Source organism: Rousettus aegyptiacus, unplaced genomic scaffold, assembly GCF_014176215.1.
Source record: "Rousettus aegyptiacus isolate mRouAeg1 unplaced genomic scaffold, mRouAeg1.p scaffold_m13_p_6, whole genome shotgun sequence".
Lineage (NCBI taxonomy): Eukaryota > Metazoa > Chordata > Mammalia > Chiroptera > Pteropodidae > Rousettus > Rousettus aegyptiacus.
Window position 1 is genome coordinate 78,833,250 of NW_023416309.1, and position 21,854 is coordinate 78,855,103.

Below are 21,854 nucleotides of genomic sequence, written 5' to 3' on the forward strand. Positions count from 1 at the left end.
AAATGAACCTTTCCGCAGGTCACTGCTTTCCCTGGCTCCACCTTACCCCTCTGCCACCCTCCAAGTTCTCCACTCAGATCCACACAGTTCCATCCTCCCAGTGAGAGATGCTAGCCTCACCTCCCATAGGAAGGCAGCCTCCTTCAAGAATCAAGTTCAGGACCAGACATGGCCCAAGGGCTGACAGTGGATGGCTGGTGAAAAGGAAAAGAGATGTTTCAACTTGGCCCTCAAAACAGGAGTGGCTATAGACCACAGGCCAAAGAGGACAGGCTGAGAGAGACAGGCAACAGGCCCTCAGGACTAGTGGGACCTGCTCTGCCCCAGGTGTTTACACTAGGACCATCTGTATGCAAGCAGACTGGCAGAATGAGGCCAAAGCATCAGTGGCCAAGGTCAATTATCTCTGCTCCCAGGAGAGCTCCTGGAAATGTCGTCTCCATGTCTGGACATGTGAGCATGAGAGGAGAGAAGGGGCAAAGTCTCCACAAAAACCAGGGCTTGGCTGGTGTCAAAGGCCACATCTCATGCATAGAATGCAAGGAGGCAAGAGGGCGCATCCCAGTCTACCAGGAAAATGAAATCAAGAGTCTGAATTGTGGTCAAGAGAAGAGTCACAGGGTCTAGAGACGTCCTCTAGGAGCCATGAATGGATGTAGTACTGGCTCTGGAGCCAAGTAGTAGGAGCTCTGGAGCCAGGCTACTTGAATTCAAATTCTAGCTTTAGCTGTGTGACTCTGGGCAACTTGCTTAACCTCTCTGTGTCTTAGTTTCCTCCTTTATAAAATGAAAATAATAGTAACAACACTATCTCATAGAGCTTTCACGACAGTTAAACAAACTAGTTCAAGTAAAGGCACTAAGAATAGTGTCTTTAGCAAATAATGTAGTAAGTAATATTAGTGTTTATTGCTGTTGATATCATTATTATTTCCCCCCCCCCACAATCCTGGCCCTGGGAAAGACACTGAGAGGAAGCCCAGTTTGTCTGATGTCTTCTCAGAGGCTGGAGGCAGATGCACACTGTGTGGGCAGCACACAGGTTACCCAAGTACCGAAAGAGGCATAAGAGAACAGCCCACACATATAGCAACCATGCTCCCACTTTTACTGCTTGCTCCTCCTGGGGCCACTGTCCACTCTTAGCCTTAGATCTGACCTCCTTCCTGGGAGCCCGGGGCCCTTCAACAGGATAAGGAAAGCAATACAGTAGCAGTCTGCAGCAATATCCTCTGCAGCTCTATTCCAGAGGGAGCAGAACACCCAGCCTCCTGGGAACCATGAAGGCAGGAAGGGAAAATGGGAGTGGCATTCACACACAGGTACAAGTCTCCCTGGGCTCCCCCAAATGCACAGGGTGCAGTCATCAACAAACAGAAGCTCACAAGTGCAGTCCTGAGCCTTCCCACCCATTGCTGGTATATGTGCAGTGTGTGTGTGCGCGCGTGCGCACATGCACGCGCACGCACATGTTTGCATATGGGTCATGCAAGCTAACTTGTTATCATCTTTCCAGAAGCTAAGAGCAGAAACAGTAAAACATTTTGGTGAAGAGCTCATGCTCTGGAACCAGACTGCCTAGGCTTAAATCCCAGCTCTACCAGCTGTGTGACCTTGTGTAAGTCGCTTAACCTCTTTGTGTCTCTGTTTCATTTTCAAAATGGAATAATAGCACCCAAACTCTCAGGGTTTCTGTGAGGATGAAATGAGTAATTATATCTAAAGTGTACTTAGAAGAATGCCAGCACCACCTAAGTACTAACTACTATTAATAAGCCTCATAAGCTCAGCAAGTCAGATCTTAGAACCGCCAGGCTCTTGCAGAGGCCCTAGTTCTCCTCTGGTTCTACATCTTACCCTGGACCAGTTCCCAAACTCCTCCCTGCTGAGAACTCATCTGACAATTAGTCCTCACCCCCAGAAGGCTCCAGGCAAAAATCCCGAGCTCAGTCTATGTACCAGGACTGGCTCTGTCAGTGTCCTGCCCTGACCTCACCAACTGTTTCCTGGGTTTTCCTCTGTCCACAGGCAACGGCCCCATCTCTCCTTCTTCCCGATCAGAAATCAGAAATAGCTCCAGTCAACCAATTCCCACAAAGAACCTGTGTTTTTCTCTGGGGAGAGACTACCACAGTTTTTCCACCAGAAGATGCACAGTGTATTTCTTTACTGGACAAAAATTGCTGGTTCCAGGGGCATCTGGAATCCATCTGACATCTCCTCTTTGGGCAAGTCACTTACTTAAACTCTCTAGGTCCCTGAGTTTGCTCCTCTGAAAAACGGGGACGGCATTACCTAATCTCTGGTACAGAGGTAAGGAGATGATAAGGCAATTAGGCAGTGCCCAGTGCAGTGTCTGACACACGGCAGGTACTCATTGTGGCTGGAACATGGACTTTTAACCTCCTTTCCCATTATAGGCAAAATGTGAGAGAAGAGATCTGATTCGAGGTGTTGTGCTAGCCTGGTCAAGCAGTTGTAATCTTTAGCAAAATGATGCGTTCTATCAGGTGGTTTAGAAAAAAATTCACGATGCAGCCTAGGTAGGTTTTATTAGTTGAAATTCAGAGCAGCCCTTGCTCTGGGTGACAGGCTGCCTCCTGCACCCCTCCCTTCCCCTAGAATCTGGTTTACTTGGTCAGATCACCCACTGCCCCCAGAACTAGGCAGAAGGGCCAAGAGAGCCACTTGTGTTCTCTGGTCACGCTTGCCCAACATAGTCAATAGCTTTTGGAGCAGCTGCCCTATCGTGCGTGCCCACCTAAGCAGATGACACATATCCCCATGGAAAGGCTGGGAATACAGGCTCACAGACCCATGTGCCTATCACATGACAGCATCACTAGGCAGGAAAACCACACCCTGTGACTAACTCATCCTTCTTACTGGTCTGAAGCCTAGTGGTCACCATAGCAACAGGCTCCCTCTCCAGCCTGCTAGGCGGGGCTGATGCAATTCTCAGGCAGTGAGCAACTCCAATCTAGCTCACACAGCTCTGTTCTCACTCGGGGGGTGGGTGAGTGGGGAGAACAAATGCAGAGGAAGGAGAGGGGCACAACCCCTACAGAAATCTCTGCTCTCCCCCCAGTTCTGTTCTGAGGGCTCAATCCCAGGGGTGTGAGTCCTGAAGGAAGCAGTGATTCCCCTCCTCTCGTGTCCCTAACAAATGTGGTGTTGCTGCAGTGGCTGCCACTTTTGGAAGATTCATCTTCAAGGCCTTAGATCTGAAGGAGAGAGAGACAGACTGTACCATGGGCCTCTCTGCTACTTTCCCCACCTTCTGAGCCAGCACCCTACCAGCTGAGCACCTGGATTCCCTCCGCCCACAGGCAGCTCAGCTCTTCAGAATTCAACAGGTGCAGCTTTACCGTTCTCTGCTCAGTTCTGTCTCTGCCATGGTTGCATTAAAGCAGCCGTAACTCTGGAACTCCTCTGCAAGCTAAAATGTCCCCAGGATACCACTGTGCCCCATCCTCCCAGCTCTCTATCCTACTCCACAAGTCTCTGGCTGCCTCGAAGAGTCTTACTCACTGGCTGGAGTCGATGTGAAACAACAGCCCTACACTGAGGATATACTGGCCAAAGCCACCCAACCTCCTAAAACATCTAAGTCCCCCAACCTCACAGAACAAATAGAAAAAGGGAGGTCAAGCCACCCACTCGCCGCCCCCTCCCCCGCAAACACTCACTAAGGAAACAGGGACAGAAGTCATGTTAGGAAGAGAGCGTGACGATGCTAATGGCCCGCTGTAGTTCCCGGTGCCTACCCATGGATGCAGGACTCTCCCTCCCAAGGCCGCTGTCCACCCGAAGATGCCTCTAGTGCCAGGAATGCTTCCCTCCTGCAGGCCGTGCGCCCTTCTCCACCCCAACAGCCACTTCCCGCCTATGCTCCCTCCTACAAGGCCCACATCAAGGGCATCCACCCAATCAGGAGCTGGGCCTTGGCACAAACAGGTCCTGCTCTGGGACCTTGCACCCTGCTCTGGGAGGAGATGTGCAGGCGCGCGGGTAGAGGGAGGGAAAGCACGCCTCCGCGGCACCCTCCCCTGTGTGCCCTCAGGGCCCAGTCACATTGGGCCCTTCCAGTGGTCACCCTGACAGATGCAGGGAGTGATTATCTCCAGGGGCCACTGGCTAGGGAGATGGCATTCAGTTGTGGGATGTCCTGATAACATATCCTGTGGGGGCCTCTGGACTGCCGAGAATAGATGGGCAGAGAGGGTAAACTGTTAAGAGTTCCCAGTGGCTTTCCAGATCTACAGGTCAATGGAGTAGATTTGAGAGTTCAGAAATAAACACATCTATGTATGGTCAACTGGTTTCTAACAGAGTGCCAAGACCATTTTATAGTTTTTTCGACATATGGTACTGTGACAACTGGATAGCCACCTACAAAAGAATGAAATTAAACTCTTACATCATACCATACCCAAAAATTAACTCAAAATGAATTGAAGATCTAAATATAAGAGCTAAAACTGTAAAACTCTTAGAAGAAAACATAAAGGTAAAACTCATGATCTTGGTTTTGGCTAAGGATTCTTAGACATGAAACCAAAAGCACAAACAAAAGAAAACACAGATAATCATCAAAATTAAAAGCCTTTGTGCTTCAAAGGACATCATCAAGAAAGTGGAAAGACAACCCACATAACAGAAAATATTTGCAAATTATATATCTGATACGGGACTTCTAGCTAGACTACATAAAGAAATCTTACAACTCAACAATAAAGACACATAACCCAACTAAAAAGCAGACAAAGTATCTGAATAGACATTTCTCCAAGGAAGGTAAAAATGGCTCCCCTTCATTCCAAAGACAGATTATCTGATTTGCATCTACTATGTGCCAGGTTCTGTGCTAGGCAATAGAGACTTTGCCTCTGCCCTCATGTGGCTTACATCCGGTGGACAGATAGGACACTTTTACTATGTGTCTGGTACATGTAGTAACTCACTTAATCCTCACAATGAGGTACTCCGAGAGCCCCCATTTTACAGATGAAGAAACAGAGGCACAGAAAAGTTAAGTAACTAGCTCAAGATCACACGGCTAGTAAGTGGGATGTCTGAGATTCACACCCAGGGCAGTTTTCTCCAGGGTCCACATTCTGGACTATATGATATTGAACATTATCAGGAGTGATTCATTCTATTGGGAGTCAGTTAGAGCTGCTTGAGGGTTTGAAGGTCTTCATCAGGCAAGCAAATAGGGAAGGAGATCTGCAGAAGCACAGAGGTAAGAATCAACTGAGAAACACTGAGGGGGTCGATGGTACTGAAGCAGAAGGTGTAAGTGCAAGGTGAGGGGTGGGGAGTGACGTGGCTGGAGAAGGCTATGCTAGGTGGCAGGACTCCCTCCAGGAAGGCAGTGGGGAGCCATGGAAGGATTTTAAGCAGGAGGGAGACCTGATATGATTTTGATGTGGGGATGCCCTAAGGTGGCTGGGTGGGGGTGCCAAGAGAAGACAGGTGGTCTGGTTGACCAACTGTGGAAGGCTGGGGAGAAAGGGTTACTCAGGTGTGTGTGGTGAACAACAGTGCCAAGGAACATCCCACATCATCCTCCTCTTCATTGTTTCCACATCTATAACAAGAATGGGGTGGGCAGGGTGGGCGTCTGCTAGCCATCAAGGGACAAAAGGAAAGATACTCATTATAGATCATTGCATGCCTTGTGCCCCCATGACTCACAGGTTTGACTCCAATGTGATCCTCAATGAGGACAATGAGAGCTCTGTGGGGATCTGAATTAAGACACCCCATTCCACCAGCCTACCCTGGAGGGAAGGCGAGTATTCTGACATGCTCACACTTTGTGAGGGGAAAGCCCCAGCCTTAGCTGCAATAGGCTCATGAATGGAGCAGTTCCAAGAAATGAGCCTTTGCAGAGAGGGAACCTGGGGCCAAGTGGCTGCTCCATTCACATGGGGTATCAGAGTTCTGTTAAAGGGAGAAAATAAACCTTTTCTAATGCTTAAGTAAAAGAGAAAACCATCTCCTGAGTTTCCGGCTGGGTAACCAGTTAGAAGTGAAGCCACATGCTATACTATAAAGCTTTACGGGCATTAACTTATTTAATCCTCTCAACAGCTGTGTGGTAAGGTCTACTATTGGCCCCAATCTGCAGATGTAAGCAGAGGCGCAGGAAGGTTAACTAATTTGCTATGGCTAGTTCATGGCGGAGCTGGGACCTGAATACAGGTAGCCTAAGTCCAGAACCAGTTCTTTTATCCAACTCCAACCTCATTTTAACCTAGTGTTTTTACCTCTTCCCAATATAACCATTGTGTCCAGAGATGCTAGCAAAGAATTAGATTTCAGACCCTGACATGTGGTAATAACAGCTAACGCTTACACAATAAATTAACTCATTTTATTTTCGCGCCACCCCCAATGAGGTAGGTACTATTAATAACCACATTTTGCAGATGAAAAAACTCAGGCACAGGGAGGTCACAGAGAGGTCTTGCCCAAGGTCACAGAGTTGCTACCTAGTCACACAGACTTTATCCTCTTTCTTGCTACTTGACTACGTCAGTAATGCTACAGTGCACTTCTAACATGCCCAGGGGTGTGGTCTCTCAGGCCATAGCCCATGAGATGCAGCAACTACAAGGGCAAGGTCACAGCTAGAACATGCCCAGCAGGAGCAGGGAGAAGCCAACACTCAGGACAGATGGAAGGATGAGAACAAGAAGACACAGTGGTCTCGTGCCAAACGGTGTACAGGCAGACAGTCTTGGTGAGAGCAGCACGGCCATGCCCTGTGCCTGCCTGCTGGGCACAGAACCACTGGGCTGCTAAGCCGGACACATGCGGGGGCACATTCAGCCACTGCAGGTTGTCCTGTTAGTGGATCGGGCAGTTTGGCTGGTCACCTTTTAGAATGGATTGAAAAGGAGCATCTCACATACTAAAAATAGGTATTGTTTCATGAAGCTTATTTAAGATATATGCACATACACACACATGCACATACATATACATGCTGTGTATTACATTGTAAAATTACTATGGATTTTGTCCAAAAATGTAAGAATACCATTGTTCCTACTAAATAAGCTGTAGTTTATTCCTTAATGGAATTCTATGCAGCTCTGACAACGAATAATCTAGAGCTATAGGCAAGAACGACTATGAAACTCAAAAACAATTTTAAGTAAAAAAAGGCAAGTCACAGAAAAATACTTATGCTGATTCTACTTATACAAATTGTAGGCAAAACTACACAGTTATATTATTTAGGAAACCTACCTATGTCGTAAAGCTCTTTTAAAAAGGGAGAGAATGATTAATTCTATGTGGTGGTAACCCCTATCTGCAATGGGGGGAGGGGCAGTGAGGGTAAGTGTGACGAGCTGAATTGCATCTCCCCCGCAAAAAGATATGTTGGAGTCTTAACCTCCAGTACCTCCGAATGTGACTTATTTGGAAATAGTCTTTATAGTGATAATCAAGTTAAAATGAGGTCATTAGGGTGGCCCCTAATCCGACATGACTGATTTCTTTATGCAAAGTGGAAATTTGGACACAGAGACACAGGAGGAGAATACCACTTGAAGATGAAGCCAAAGATTACAAACCAAGGAATGCCAAAGATTGTCAGCAAACCACCAGAATCTAGGAGAGAAACTTGGAACAGACTCTCCCTCAGGGACTCGGAAGGAACCAAGCCTGCTGACACTTTGATCTTGGACTTCTGGTCTGCAGAACTGTGAGACAACACACCCCTTTTGTTTAAGCCTCAGTCTGCAGTGCTTTTATTAGCAAACTAATACAGTGAGGCACACAGCAGCTTCTCAGGACTTGCAGTGGTCTCTATAAGCTTAATGAAGGGCAAACAGATATTTGTCTTGTAAGTCCAGACATTTTATATGCTCTTTTATATATATATATTTCACATACAAAATAGAAACGCCATGTGAGGGTAGACCAACTATTACATTTTACAGTTAAGGGCACTGAGGACGTGCCTAAGGTCACCCATTAGGGGCGTGGCTGAGCCAAAACAAAATCCCAGATCTCTTGCCTCCCAGCTCAGTGAAGGCCACCACCGTGGCCACAGCCCAGGGTCATGCAGGAAAGGCCAATTTCAGTTCAGAGTACAGGGAACTTGGAACTCACAGTCCTCTGGTAAGCAGCAGAGACCCTTCACTCTTTTGTGCCATGGGTCATGGTAGTTTGGTGCCACCAATGGTCCCTTCTTTGAGAAATGTTTTGAAATGAATAAAATACATAGGATTACAAAGGAAATCAGTTATATTGAAAAGCTATTCTAGCTATGAGAACTCTGGTGAGTCCAGGAGAATAAACCGATCAGTGCCTGTAACCAACAAAAGTCAGCGATGGTTATTACTGTTAATATTACAAGTTCTTTCCTTTTTCTTGGGCCTGGATCAGTGAAGCTGAGAGGGGAGACCCAGGGACCCATGCCTCAGAGCCTGGGGACCACTGCAGGGACTAGTCAGCTGAGGGATGCTGCCCTGAACTGCAGGCCCCTGTAAGCAAGGCTTCCACTGGGGGGGGGGGGGTGCACTCCTGAGAGAACAGGTCCCTTAGGGCTGCGAGGAGAGAGACCCACAGCAGGTCTTGCATGGAAGCAGGGAGGTGGGCCCCAGAGAAAAGCACAGACACAGCCAGAAACAACAGGAGCCTTTTATGGGCCCAGTGCTTTCCACACACCAGATAATTGAACTTATTCAAATATCAGCTTTGCAAGTGCACAATACGTATGAATTATACCAGGAATTTACAGATAAGGAAACCTAGGTTCAAAGACCTAATAATTTCATAGAATCAATATTCACATCCAGGTCTCTCTGGCTCTAAGGAGAACCTGTAATGCAGACTAATAATCCTTCATTCATTTGCTCATTCATTCATTCATTCACTCACTCAACAAATTTTCATTAACATGGAAATCTCCCAAGGTGGGGCACTTATCCAGTGAAGACACTGTCACTTGATTGAGCTGTTGTTCTCTACCCTTTTGGCCTCCAGAAGTACTGCGGACAAGTGCCTTGGACGAGAGAAGTGGGCAGGTGGCAGCCAGGCCTCACTGCCTTCTAGAGAACAATGTAGACCTCCTAGCCCAGGTACACCATCCCTTCCCAGGTCCACAAAGGCTGGGGCCCTCAAACCTTGCATCCTCTTCAGCACTCCATCCTGGGCTTTTCAGAAAGCCCCACTCACCCAGAAGGCAAATCTTTACAACCAGACTGAGGACACCTGTTAGGTTCTCTCACCAACCCCCACGTGAGACCAGTATCCATTCTCCTCTGAACCCCGAACCAGCCCAGTAAGTGCATCTCCACTGCAAAAAGGTTCATTAAGTGACTTACCCGATGTCACACACACATTAAGCTGGGGCTCTGGGATTCAAACTCAGGCTTTTGCAATTCTGCAATTTTTTTCCTTTACCCACATAGTCTTTGGAGATTTGAGGCTCCCCAGAAGTGAGAATGTGTAGGCTCATTCTGTGGTGGATACCCAGCAAGTGTTTGTCAATAACAATTATCCTTTACTCTGATATAAAACAGTATGATAAATACACATCTTCCCCATTCATCATCTTAGCTGATTTTTACAACAACCCCAGAACATATATGGGGCAGGTATTTATAACCCTCACTTCGCAGACAGGGAGTCAGCTAGAATGATTTTACCTGGACACAGGCTAGTTTCCTGGAATATGTCCTCCAGGTCTATTCTCCTTGCTTCTCCGCCCTGCCTTCTACCCCAGCAGAGATCAGAGGAAGGGAGAGGTGTGAAGCTGAGGTATTTCTCTCCGGCTCCTCCCTGTGGGCCATCTAAAGTTGCAGCTCTTGCCAGGAAGCCTCTTGCACGGCTGCTGTGTCTCCAGGTGTGGGCACCAGCCCTGTCCCTCACCCTGACCACGTTTTGGTCATAGTCCGTTTATAAGCTCTCCCTAAACTCCAGCACGTGTGCCATCTGTTTCCTGCTGGACCTTGATGGATGTGGCAGTAAGTAACCAGGTTGGGGACTCTGGTTTCCTGATGGATGAACCTCTGTGAACCTGCCAACGAGCACTTACAGAGTAGTCCCTTAGGGACTTGTGAGGAGGGGACAGAGAGAAAAGGAAGATGGCAGAGAGCTGGAAGGAGCTGGTAGCAGGAATAGCAGACAAAGCTCTCAGTCTCAGGTTTCTCTTTGAATTAACTGGAGTTAACCTTCAGAAAATGGGGAAAGACCACAACACTGAGAAGCGGACCTAGGGGAGGCCTGTGGTGGAACAAGAGGAAGGAAGATTTCCATCTGGGCTTTAGGCCAAGCAGAGCCACTAGTGCTGCCTACATGAGGGTTCTAGAAACTGATCTCTAGTCACAAACTGAGACAGGGCTGGGGCAGCCCCTCGTAACAATGGGGACTTCCAGAATGTGTTCCTGGAATGGGCTAGGGTGAGGATGGGCGGCATGTGATAGCCTTGAGAGAGGGGAGCTGTAGGCACCTGATCTTCACCCTGTCTGAAAGAGCCGGCTGGAGAATGGGAAATGCCACCTGTTGCTTTCTAGACCCTCTTTCCCATTCATCCCCCTTGGCACAAGCTCCCAGGGTGGGTCCTGGGATATGGAGCTGTTCAAGGTCAAGCTCTGGCCTCTAACTTCACTTCTGCCAAGAGCACACTGTTGGACTACGCAGCCAGACCCTGGAAGACAAAGAGGAAGGCTCTTCTCAGAGGGTGGGACAGGGGCACATTGATTTCTTTCCCTTCTATTTTTAGGTATTTTTCTCATCTTTAATAAGTACATGCTTTTATAAAGGAAAAAAACAAACAAACACGGACACAATTAAGTGTAAACTAATATATCTGAAGAGGACCTAGAATAATTGGGATTTGCAGGCATGGACCTGAGACAAGCCTGGGGCCTGGGCCTGTTAGGGATGCCCACTTCATACGGCCTCTGAACAAATAATCAGGGATGTGTTGGGGTTTCTTGCACCTAGTGACAGGCTGGTACATAGCCAGTGTCTCCACGACATTCAGGGGTGGTGGGCAGAAAGATATAAACCCCTAGCGTGAGCTCCTTATGCTTGGCTGAATCCTCTTCTCTATTCGAGGATCTCGGGGGAACCCAGGAAGTCACACCTCCCCCTCTGCTAGCATGCTGCGTTGTCACCTGCTTTGTGAAACCATCTCTATAGGTTTCCATGTCCTTGACCTTAAAGAAACTTTACATTTTTAACTGTGGCAATTGGTAGATAAGATGCAGCACAGCGCCCTGTTTAAGAGCAGGAACACAGAGAACAGACTGCTTGGGTTCAACATCCCAGCTCATAATTTACTAGCTATGTGTCCTTGAGCAAGCTGCTCACCTAAAAAGCTTTGGCAATCCTGTCGGTGAGGTTAGTAAGGTTATTCCCATTTTATGGGTGGGGAAGATGAAGCTCAGAGAGGCTATGTGTCCTGAGGTTACTGTCCCAGCAAGCATTCAAAGGCTATGCTCCCTGCCAGCAGCACACTCTCCCCTCCAGCTGCACTCCTCTCCCCAGAAGAGGGAACAGGCCTGGAGCTAGAGAAAGTGAGACCTCAATTACCTACCTGCAATCAGAGTGTGCTCCTCAGCCCCTGGACAGGAGCCTACATGCAAGAAGAGCTATTTTTCCCAAAGAGGAGCTATTTCTACCCAAAACAGTGCATCAGGGAGCCTGCCTGCAGGAGAGGGAGGGCAGGTGGCCAGCGGGTAGGGCTTCAGTTAGCCAGGGTGGCACCCATAGCCCTTCCGGGAGCTTTCCCTGCCTGGGGCTGGAACCTGGAGGCAAGAAGCCCAGGAGAAAACTCAGGAAGCACCAAAGGAAACCCCTCCGGAAGTCCTGAAATATTTCCACAGCCAGGAGAGAAAACTTTAAAGTGAAAGCAGCTCTAAGAGTACTGACAGGGGGACCAGAGGGGGGCCTCTCAGAGTACAAGCCATGTCCACAGTACACCCGGAGCCCTGGCCCAGGTCACAAGGCTCCCTCCCCAAAGGTCACGCAGATGGCCTTGGGCTTCCCAGGGCTCTACAGAGTGCCCCCACATACCTTCCCCAGGAGAGGCCCCCACTTCTGCTCTTCCGGACTCCAAGTGGGGGTTTCACTTCAGTCATTCTCAGCTCTATTTTTACTCAAAGGTGGCAAGAAACAATGAGTGTTCAAAGCAGGACAATTCAGTCACCTGATTCCATGTCTCTGCAAGTCCCGGGACCACAGCTGACCTTTGCTGAGAGCAGAGACAGGGAATGGTTCCAGGAACCTCTTGAAGGCTTCTCCACAGGGCCAGGAGTCTGGGTCTAGAGCCCACTCCCCAGTCTGTGACTTCTCAAGGAGGTGACATTCACCCTCATCCTCACCTGACTGAGAAAGGCCAAAGGGTGGTCTTCCAGACCAAGAAACAGCATGTACAAAAAGCACCCAACTGTAACGGGCATGGTGTGTCTGGGGAGCTGTGGAGATTTCAGTGTGGCTGGAGGTCAGGAGTGTGGTCAGGAGCATCAGAAAGTGACAGTGGAGATGGGTTGGAGCCAGTGTCTGAAAAAGCTCCCATGCTGTGCCAAGGACTTCAGATTTTATCCTTTGGGAAGGAGGGAGGTAGAAAGGTGTTAGACTAGCAAGTGGCTGAACTGGACCCTCTAAGAGGGCTTGGAGGAGTCTAGGTCATTCTTACCCATCCTGAGCATCACCTCAGGGCTCGTTAGAAATGCCAAACCAGAGGCCCCGCCTCAACCTGCTGGACCAGAATCTGCATTTTTACAAGATGCTCTGGTCTAAGTGAGGCCTAGTTATGGCTAGGACAGAGAGAGGGTCCCTGATTTGATCTTTCCCATGTCCTTTTCTGATTACCCTTCCTCCCTCCACATGACCAGCTCTACCTCCCCCTCTGCCCCTTGATTCTCCTAGGTGGTCCTTGTGGTAGAACAATGGACCTCAGCCCCTTGGAACATTCCCTTCCTTCATACCCCCTCAACCAATCACAGAGCATTTCCAAGCTCCCACCCACTCAGGGCACGTTGGGAGTTGTAGGAAAGAAAGCAGCACGCGTGTTCCCTGGATGGAACTGAGCATGCAGAGGAGCTTTTCAAACATGCAGATGCCCGGGCCCCACCCCCAGGTTCTCATTCAGAGGGTCTGGTGTGTCCCCTGCATGAACCTCTGGTGAAGAACACAGGCTGGGCATTCACACAGATATGGATTTGGAGCCCAGCTCGGCCCTTTATAGAGTCTGTGTGATCTTAGGAAAGCTGTTTAACCACTCTAGAACCTTGCGGGGGAAAGTTTCCTCATCCATAAAGCTGGATAAAAAAAGTTGGGACCTTCCAGGGAGGCTGAAGATTAAATAGGACACATTGTTTGTAAAGTGTTTAAGGACAGTGTCTGGCACCCTATAAATGGCAGCCTTTGTTATTCTTCATGCCTCTAAGGAGTTTAAAGTCTGGCAGAGAAGAAAAGAGAACAGGCTCAAAACACTATATAGGTAAGCATTATAAAACGATAGCTAAGAAAATGCTCCATGACGTGTTCAGAATTCTGCATAGGGAATATCACTGAGGCAAGTGCTATAATCAGGCATGGGGGCTCCCTGGAGGTGGTGGTAGCTGAGTCAAGGCTTGAAGCTGGGTGGGAGTTCACCAGAGCACAGAGGTTGGCTGTAGGATGGTGAGTGCCCTCACTGACTAATGGGGAGGTACGCTGGGATGCTGGAAAATTCAAATGGATAGTGTGGGGGTCCCCTGGCATGGGGGATTTTGAATGTGGTGGGAAAGAAAATGCCCACTGGAGGTTTCTGGGTAAAGGAGAGGTGGATAGAAGTGAATGTAGTGTAGCCACAGCCAGTTAGAAAGGGGGTGGTGTCCCAGGTCAGCAAGGGGCTTGAGGATGCTCAGGTGTCACTGCAAGGGCCTGGCTGTGGTGTCAGCTGACCAGCCACCATATAGCTCCCAGGCTAAAAACAACTCTTTTGACATCAAATTTGAGTCCCATCCTTCCTTTCCAGGGAGCAGGAGACATAATAAGCTCTTACTTTTGGCCTCTAAAGGTTCTATACCCAAAGACAGCACATGATGCCCCCCTGAACCATCCAGGTGAGCATCATCCAGGCCCAAGGGAGAAACATTCGGTCAGGGGCTGCCATGGGCCTGCAAAATGTTTGCTCACCTAAATCAAAGGAAAACAGTGCTTCTACACGACTGGGTGGCACACCAGCTGGTCTCTCATTAACCCTCTCAATAATGCACTAGAAAATTAACAACCAAAGCTGTCTGCTCCATTAACACCAAAGTTGGCCCTTCAGGGGATGAAGGGGTGGGGAGGGCAAGGGTTTCGTCTAGACAGAGGCACTCATAAAGGCCTGCCTGAGCTTCTGCACCCCAGGAAGTGGGTGGGCAGAGGTGACTTGGTACGTCCCAGGGATGGTAGGTGCCCCCCTTAAGGCAAAAGTTCCCAGCAGGGGCTGATCACAATGGCTACCCTCTTCACATCCTTAAAATGAGGGTAACATCCTTTCACAGGTTTACTGTGAGGATTAAATGAGATCATGAATGTGAGAACACTAGCTCAAGTTTAGTACCCATTAGGTGTCCAATCAATTGCTTCATTATTTTTATTTTTATTGGGAAACAGGCTCAAAAGAGAGATGTGTCATGGGTTACATTTATCTGGCCAGAACCCAGAGTTACAGAAGGGTCTGACTTGGTCCAGTGTCCGCAGATCTGACCTGGTCCAGCATCCACAATCAATCCTCTAGGAGTGGGAATAAGGGACCATGGAGACCTGCCATGCAAATCGTAGTCCCTAGACTGCCATCAGCAGCATTGGCATCACCTGGGATTTTGCTGGAATGCAGAACCTTGAGCCTCATCTGAAACCCACTGAATAAGGATTTGCATTTTAATAAGATCCCTAGGTGATTCAGATGCACAACAGAGTTTGAGATGCTCCTCTAGTATATTTGGTCCTAGAAGAAAACCATCTACCCGCTCCTCTCCCACCAGAGGAAATACAGGTAGATAGGACTCTGGATAGATAGGGACCCCGATGCAGAAGAGCCCTGTGATTAGCATCTGCTTGCTTGCCACGCAGCATTTAAGCACATTCAATTACATGTTGAGAAAATTATTCCCTTCTTGATTCCTTTCAATCTTTCCTGTTATTGAAAAAGACTGTTTGGTACCAATGTCTTTAACATCTCTCTATCCTCTACCCTCTGTTTACTTCTCTTTAAACAAAGACACAGGAGGCTCAGACTTAGATGCTTACAAGGGCAACAGTGTATCACTAGAATTAATAACATTGTTTAGTTTTTAGTACAGTTATTTGTAAGGTAACTTTTGATTTATTATAAGTGGCACAGATTTCCATTGGTTTTTTGCTAAGCAAGTTATATTTTAAACAATGAATCAAATTGAAGAAAAACATTAAGTCCATAATAACAGAAGTGTATGAATCTGGCAAAAACCACAACAGTGGTATATACAGTACTGCAGTTTGGTAAATTATTATTCCGTACAGTTCATAAGAGCCCTCTGTGATCATTTCATCTGCGGGTCATGAAATCAATGTAATAGGTCATGACCCGCACTTTTGGGTTTATTTTTAATGGAGTGGAATGGAATAGAATAGAAGGGCATAAAAATATGAGAGCACTGCAAATATGATAGAAAGGGTAGTATTGTTCCACAAAACTTTTATTTCAGTTTGTGTGTGTACTGGCATATGATGTAAAATGTATTTATAGTCGGCCCTCTCTATCCACCGATTCAGCATGTGCAGTTTCCACCACCCATGGATTGAAAATATTTGAAAAAGAATGTTGTTGTTGTTGTTAACATGAACTATGTTGTTAGGCCTACAATGGCTGCATCTGTACTGAACATGTACAGACTTTTTGTTCTTTTTATTATTTCCCGAACAACACAGTATAACAACTATTTACAAAGTATTTACATTGTATTAGGTATCATAAATAATCTAGAGAGAGATGATTCAAAAGTATTTGGGAGGATATGCGTAGGTTATATGCAAATATTACACTATTTTATATAAGGGACTTGAGCGTCCCTGGACAGTGGACACTGAGGGATTATGTTTGGGTTGTAGTCTAAAGAGTTAGCAAGTCACTCATCTAGTCAGTCCCCTATCCCTTTGGTAGGTGACCCGCCTCTGTTAACTTCATTCCAATGGTGAGGAGTTGATTCCTTTGGCCAGGCCACCCATGCACAAATTGTCCCTTAATGCTACACACTGGAGATCCCCATCACGACTCTCTGGCTCCTTTCCCTTGACACAGAACTGACAACAGTAGCTACTGACACACGTTATTAACTGGGTACTCCACAGCCAAGCTAAAGTGAGGAAGAGCTCAGGCAGCTTACACGGAGGCACTGTTTCAACCTGCACATAAAGAATTCTGGAGAAGCTCTAGAGTGAAAACATGTCCTTTTTGGAGGAACAGGATCCCCATCACCAGGATCACTTCTCCTGCACCTCTCAATTCTCTCGGACTTGGCAGCCCTATTTCATCAGACTTCCCTGAGAGATGTCTCTTCCCTTGGAAGGCAGTGATGAGGAGAGAGAAGGAGGCTGGGGGAAGAGCAGGAAGAGCAGGAGAAAGCTCTGTGGTGCAGACAGCACTATAGGGTAACAACCAGAGGATGGATCTTTGTCAAGGCTGAGCCTCTGGAACCAAAGGAGGGCATGGGCAAGGCAGAGCAGCAAGAGGGAGAAGGCCAGGGCAGCAGATTCAAGGTGGTGAGAAGAAGGAGTCAGGAGCAACTAAGGCCTTAAGGGCAACTGAATTCCACATTCTGCCGCCCTGCAAGCATATGACTAAGTGAGGGGTAAGGTTCATAGGTCCCTACACCCAAGCAAGCAAGTATTCCTAAAAATGCCCACAGACTCAGTGAAAGAAGTAAGTTGCCTGTGAAATTTTGAGCAGCAAAGGGAATAGAAGAGAATAGAATTGTGGAGCACCCCTCCCTCTACCCCACTTTTACCTTCCTGCTTTGGCTGTCATCTCAGGGCAAGCTTTCATGCTCTTTATCATATCCAAAAAACTTACCACACACAAACCCTTTGTGCAACAAGCTCTCTAACAGTGTTCCAGCTTTTCTGACTCATGCCAAAGAGGGGTCTGCTAAGGTGTAAGCATCCCAGCACAGGCTTCCCTAAGAGGACTGACCTCAGCGGGGACTCTGGGCTGTGAGGAGGATGGGGGAGAGAGGGGGGATGCTTAGTGGATGTGGGGAGTGGGGCAGGAGGGTTTACTCTGAGCTACCCCATCATTAACATGCTGCGTGTGGGTGAGTTCAAATGAAGAAGCCGGATCTAGAGCCCAGCTGGCCCTGAGCCTCAGCAAAGGACCTTGGTGTGCAGTGGCCTGATTTAGGGCCCAGGGCTCTCTTTGTTTTCCTTTGGAAACTATGGAGGTGAAATCTAAAAGGCCTGAAAGCAGGGCCAGCACATGCAGGCTCTGCCAAGTCCCCTCTTCCTCCAGTCCCCACTTTTTTGCCTCTGGCCCTGCTCTGCTCTGAAAACTGGGCACCAGCTGAACCCCATCCCTATCTACGATGTCTGTTTTCCCTTCTCTTTCCTTCCCTTCCTCTCCTCACCCCGCCTCCCAGTAAATAATCAGTGCTTCTTGCCAATAATCCTAGGAACAAGGTAACGTGGGGATATGGGCTCCAAGTGCCCATGGGGAGATCTCCTTGGAATCATCCCTTAGGAAGAGGCAGCCCAGTTGGTGAGCATTTACAGGGCTGAGAGCTCCCCAATTGCCATGGGAGGAACCAAGACAGTCTTCATAGTTGTCATTCTCACTAGAGAGCTGAACAGATCAATCAACCTCTGTGAAACACCAGCTGTCAAGGGGACTTTACTGGCACTGCTGTGAAAGGCAAGGGACTGTGGGAGAAAGAGCACAGTTTAGAATCAGGCCAAACTTATGTTCAATTCCTGGCTTGTACTCTAGAGCTCTAGGACCTCGAATTAATTACTTAACTTCCATGAGCCCCAGTTTCCTCCCTATAAAATAGAGATAATAATTGCTGCCTCATAAAATATGGGCTGTTGAAGACTGGTGATCACACATGGGAAACGCCTAGGACACTGTCAACACATAGTAGGTATTCGATCAATACTGGCTATAATGGTATTGTTGGAAGTTGAATGGGCTTATATAGAGAGAGCTGGAGCGATCTGAGATCTTATCCAGCTCAAACTGGGAGATCTTCTGCAACAACTTAACCTCTCAGAACTTCAGTTTCCTCATCGTAAAACAGGGGGATGATCACAGGTATCTTGTTGGGTTGTTTGGATAATGTAAGGAAAGTACCTAGCATAGCATCTGGCACATAGTACTAAATATTATGTTTTCTTCCATCCTTCCTAGGCCAAATAGAAGGATCTAATTTCTATGAACCCAGCAGGACTGATGAGCTTTCTTCTCATTGGACCCAGTGGTTGCGAGACCCAAGGATGAAGCCTCTATGTCCCTTTTCAGAACCCAGACACATTTCCCAAAGAGGTCTCCATTGCACAATTCCAGAGGGCACCAACACATAGAACACAGTACTACCCCGACCCCAAAACCTTCGGGAAGGGGTTTTTCTCCTAAAACTGCACCTTAAAGGGACAAACTCATTTAAAAAGATAACCCACAGGCTGGTTAGGCTGACCACAAATGAGAAAATGAGTTGCTGCTGTGGGGAATAGATGTCCCCCGGCTAGGGAAATAACTAAGCTTAGTAACACAACATTTTTGAACTCTGTAATCTTGATCCATTAAACACTTGCTGCTGGCCAAGAGGCAATGCCCAGAAGGAAGGGGTTAGCCCAACCCACTAATAGGTTTGGCCCCTCAGTCCCATGAAGGTAATTATGGCCACATCCCTTCCCAATGGCCCTAAGTACACCCACAGATCCCTAGCCACTACAGGGCTTTTCTAGGCAGCACCAGCTCCACCAACACATCAGGAAGGCCAAAGGCCATGTTGCCCAGATTGAACAAGGACTCAAAGCTTCACACATCAGCACTGGTTCACCTGAGACCTCCCAACCGCCCCAACCCCTTCGGGAGACCTCACGCACGCACCTTAGGCAAAATGCCTGACCACATTTGCCATGCCTACCTGTGCTCTAGAGCAGGGGTCCCCAACCCCTGGGCTGTGAACCAGTACTGGTCCGTGGCCTATTAGGATCCAGGCCGCACAGCAGGAGGTAAGCAGCAGGCGAGCAAGCAAACCTTCCTCTTGTTATTTGTAGCGCGCTAGCGTCATCGCCTCAGCTCCACCTCAGATCATCATGCATTAGATTCTCATAGGAGCACTGGTCCCTGGTGCCAAAAAAGGTTGGGGACCGCTGCTCTAGAGTGACATGAAGGCAACAGGGGCGAGGCTTGAGAAAGGGGAATAATATCTAACCAATTAGGTCTCCACGGGACCCACCACATCTGACCCCATCTCCTGAAGACCACACTGACCCTGCCAGTTTCCATTTGGTCAGTCAATCATAGTCCTCTTTTGTTCTGATGTGTGATGGGAAAGGAAGGGCAGGAAGAGAAGACAGGAATAAAGTATAAAGTGCTGCAAACTGAGGGAGAGGTGCAAATCAGGTCTGAATCTGGGGACAGAGAAACTGGGTGTCCCATCAGCAGTTGGATATGGTACCACTTAGCCCCACTTCAAAGGACTCTTCACCAGTGCCTTGGGAAGAGAATCAGACTGGGAATCCATCCCCAACCCCCATATGGGGGACACATCCTACAGTCTGCCTGTTGCCCCGGTTTCTTTCTCATTCTCCATTCAGAGTCTGGACAAGTTCTCCCCAAGCTTCAGGGACAAGCAAAACACTCCCACTGCCAGTCTGGTGCATCCATGACTCCAACTGACCCTATCTTACCCAAAGGACTGCAAGCTAAAGCAGACCAAGGCCACAAGTCAATATCAACCTCTTTCAAGCCTCCCTGCAGCTAAGAAAGCCTGCAGGCTTTTCCCACAGGCATCCGTGGAAAGTGCTGAGATCCTGTAGGTACAATGCAGGGGTACTCCAAGCCCCATGGATCACCTCAGCCTACTACACCAGGGGCTTGACAGAGGCAAATGGCATGGAGCTGACGTGGAGTTGTTCTGAAGCTGCCTTGTTCCTGGTTTGCCCCCAAAGAGCTCAAGCTGAGCCAAACAGCTACAGCACCAACACTGACAGTGCAGTCTTCCTATCACACAATCACAAGCCCGAGCTATGTGTGGGACTCCCCTGGGGGTCCCCGACTCCACTCCACTACAAATGGGTACAATTACCAAATCCACACAGCTTGAAACTTGTGAATGAGCCAGCTGATGGGTTTCTGGGATTTCTAGTAGAATAAGGAGTTAAAGCAGCCAAGAACTCAGAAGTTTTCTTTTCCCTCTTATACTCACTCAGAAATTACCGAGGGCTTATTACGCACGAGGCACTGGGCTAGGCACCATCTAAGAAGCTGGTCCAATACTCTGTTGCAGACAGTTCCCTTGCTCCCTTCCCACTCCCTTCCAAACTCCTCTGCAAGCCTTACACAGATCCCTTTCACGGATGGGGACTGTGATGAGCTGGACAGCTGAGCAGTTCAATAGCATCCCTCATCTTCAAAGCACTTGTTATAAACATTAACTAATCCACAGGCACCCACGAGAAACATCAGTTTTGCTTTACAGAAGAGGTGCACAAGGAGAATGTACCAGAATCACACAGGAAACAGCACATACATCAGAGAAAGCTCAAGTCTTTCATCCTACCTACAAAAGTAAGCCAAAATGGGTTTTTCTCATTATTTTCCCATCTTCTACCCACCTAACAGTATTCTCTGGCTAATTCTTCACAAATGTTCCTGTCATTTCTTCCTATTTCCAAAGAGCAACAACAGTAATCACGAAAACAATGACAAATTATGTTTCTCTTAATAGATGACTTCATTCTTCCGTCAGCCCCACCTCTAAGGCTCCAGCAGCCATGACAATTATGGGCTGGTGTTATGACTGGGGTGATTCAGAGGATAAGGAAACATCCATCTATAGGTGTTCACTAGCACTTTAGGGCTGGTTTGAGGAAGAAAGCAACTCTGATCAAACCCACACAGTCTGCCATGCCAGTGGCTACTACAGGAATAAAGAGGGAAACTGAGGCAGGACATGATCATCTGGGGATGGGTTGGTGTCTCCACAACCCCAAATGCTTTCATGGCCCTTGGGCAGGGCACTGAGTCTTTAAAGGGCATGAAAATACCACGAGAGACTGAAATAGTCCTGGGGAATGTTGTTCGGGGTAAGAGAAGCAAGCTTCAAAAGGCAGGTTCTAATAACAAATGATCATTCTCTGCCTTCTGCGAGGTCCAAGGTTTTTGCTTAGCTCAATAGGGTAGGTATGTTTGAGGCAAGAGCAGAATAGTTTGGGACAAAAAAGAAGCTACAATGGCAAAGGAAAGGACCTTAAATGTAGCCCTCAGCTCTCTTTTAAATAAATTCTGAACATATAGCCAAAGGCTTTCCATTTGAAGAGGTATCAAATTATTAGCCTACCTGGGACCCATACTTATCTCAGTTTGGATCTGTATGGAGGGCAGTCTCCACTCAGAGAGATGGAGGAAGTTTCAGAGCACCCCCCTCCTCATTTTGAGGTAATTTCACAGAATTTAATTTAATCTAACCTTATCCTGTGATATAGAAGAAAACCAAGATAAAGTGATAACTGTTATTGGAATGGGTGATAAAAGATACAGAGAAGATAAAATGAAGAAGGACACAGCCCTACAGAATCACACCAGCTCCAGGGAAAGAATCTAGGCAAGCCCCGGAGGGGTAAAGCTGTCAATATTACATTAATGT

General features: G+C 47.8%; 1 protein-coding gene and 1 pseudogene across 4 annotated transcripts in view; one reads left to right on the forward strand and one right to left on the reverse strand.

Annotated features, from left to right (window-relative positions):
* ABR (ABR activator of RhoGEF and GTPase) overlaps positions 1-21,854 on the reverse strand; it is a 175,162-nt gene that overhangs the window by 108,002 nt on the left and 45,306 nt on the right. The window lies entirely within an intron of this gene.
* LOC107507622 lies at positions 5,279-5,865 on the forward strand (annotated as a pseudogene).